Source organism: Octodon degus, unplaced genomic scaffold (genome assembly GCF_000260255.1).
Source record: "Octodon degus isolate 3935 unplaced genomic scaffold, OctDeg1.0 scaffold00002, whole genome shotgun sequence".
In the NCBI taxonomy this organism is placed as follows: domain Eukaryota; kingdom Metazoa; phylum Chordata; class Mammalia; order Rodentia; family Octodontidae; genus Octodon; species Octodon degus.
This window is the reverse complement of record NW_004524578.1, coordinates 24,616,301-24,618,859: the sequence shown is the minus strand read 5'-3', so window position 1 is coordinate 24,618,859 and position 2,559 is coordinate 24,616,301.

Below are 2,559 nucleotides of genomic sequence, written 5' to 3'. Positions count from 1 at the left end.
CTAAGAACAATATATGCAGTGTGTTATTTGTTGAAACTGTACTTCCGATTTGATTTGAAACTGTCTCATTGCTGTTTATCAATAAAATTTTGGAAAAAATAAATAAAGTAAAGCCGGGCCGGGGAGATGGCTCAGTAGAATAAGTGCTTTCCTAACAAGTGCAACGGCCTGAATTCAATCCCTGGTTCCACCAAAAAATAAAATAAAATAAAATAAAATAAAAATAAAGTAAAGCCATATTAATATGACGAGCGGTAAAAGGCTCAAGTCAATAACTTCTGAGGATAACCCACTACTATTATAGACTGCTGGACAGTGCTGGATTGTTTTGCTGAATTCAAGCACCTATAGTATTTAGATACCAATAGAATACCCACCTCTGACAGGACTAAACAAAAAAGAGGGGATACAAAGGAAAGATCATTTTGTATATGCAAAATAGGATAAATATTCAGCTACTTTCACTTAATTCAATGAGAAGAAAGATGTGTACTAATAGTGTTTGGACAGGATATCCTGTCTGCATCTTGTACTATGGATAACCACTAAGAAGATAACAATGTACAATGTATTGATTATCGAAACTGTCCTATTAATCAGCTTTGAAATTGTCTCATTCATATTTGTTTTTAAATTAAAAAAAAGAATATTCCTTATATAATACGTTATTTTCTCTTCATGTTGTGTAAGTAGAAATTTGTGCACCAAAGACCTTAGTAACAAGTTGTTAACCAAGCTTATCTGTGCATCATTCTTACAATCTTAGCAGCACAAAATAGTTTTCAATCAATTGTTTGCCTCAAAGTTTGCTTGGTATAAGGAGTTTTGTAAAGAGAAGGATATCTTTACAAGGAAGTTGCTTTCTAGGTCCCTTTTTCTGAAAAAAAAAAAATTAGTAAGGATTGTTTCTTTATGTGACATAGTGTTCCTTCTATTTTCTGGTCTTTTTAGAAAGAATGAAAACATTGTGATTCAGTTCAATGCAGATTGAGTTACTATGCTAAGTCAGTGGAATTACAGATCAGGTCTCTGCCTTTGAGACTCTGAGAGTCTAGTGCAATTACATAGGTAGAAGCAGATAATTTCAGTATGAATTGTTATATAGCAAAGGTAGGGAAAATTGTAGGGTTTACACAAATTTGGGGATATGGAGGTGGTTATTTATTAGGGTACATGATATTTGGGCTGAATTTTATAAAACCAGGGTAAGATTAGAGCAGGACATGGTACTTCACAGTTGTAATCTCAGCTGCTCTGGAGATTTAGGCAGATGGATTGCAAGTTCCAGACAAACCTAGGCAATTTAATGAGACTTTGTCTCAGGATAAATAAATGAAATGAGCTGGAATAAAAGCTCAGTAGTAAGTAAAACACCTCTGGATTCAATAGGCAATACTGGAGAAAAAAAGTGGAAAAATTAAAAGAATGTTTGAGGTAAAGAGAACAGCAAGTTAGGTGAAGTGTTATATGCCAGTCATGCCAGCTACCTGGGATACTGAGGCAGGAGGATTGCAGGTTCAAGGCCAGGTGGGCAATTTAGTGAGACCCTGTTCCCAAAAACAAAATTGCAAGTCCTAGGGATCTAATTTAGTGTTACAGTCCTTGCCAGCATGTTTGAGACTGGGTTAAATCCCTGGTACCACAAAAGAAAAAAAGTACAGAAGTGTGTATAGGCATGTAGTGGGCAGTAAACTGTTGTATCTGCAGGGCCATGGAGATGGCTTAGTAGAATAAGCACTTCCCTGGCAAGCACAAGGGCCTGAGTTCAATCCCCAGTTCCGCCCCCGCCCCCCAAAAAAGAATAGGGTAATAAATACTATTTTTTTTAAAAAGACTGGATAGTAGATATTGTAGGGTTAAATATACAACATCAGAGTTTAGGCCTTATTTAGAAGGCAGTTGATGGAAAATCTGTTGAGAAAATAGGGATATTTGTGCAGTTTGGTAGATTTAAAGAGATGAAACTGAAAAAGTATTTTAGAGGTAAGATCATTGTAATTTGATGATTGACTATAGGAGATAAGGGAAAGGAGAGAGAATTAGAATGTTTAGGATTGCTTCTAATTTGGGGCTTGGTTTATTAGGTAGATAGTGATAGCATGCTTGTAGGACAACTACAGTATAGTGAACAGAGTTTGATTTTAGGTGGGATGAAGAAAGTGAATGCAGTTTTGAGATACCAAAGCAATATTGAAGAGATAGTTGAAAATATCAAATGGTGACCAGAAAAACTGGCAAAATTAATGTTGCAGCTTATAATAGTTGGAAAAAGTTGTTTCTCCATCTCCAGTGTCTCTCCCCTTTATTACTTTTACCTGGGCTGCAAGAAAGTGTAAAGCAAGATTCAACTCCCAGTTTGGGAATGCTGAGCAATCAGATTTTTTTTTTTCCTGTGATAGGATCTTGCTGTCTAGTCTAGGCTGGTCTTAAAATCACTGTGTAGCCCAGGCTGGCTTCAAAGAGCCTCCCAAGTTCTGTGAGTAAAGGTGTGTGGCTGTAATCAGCTTTTTAAAACAAAAGAACCACAAAGTATTATTATTATTATCATCCAGTGGTAGA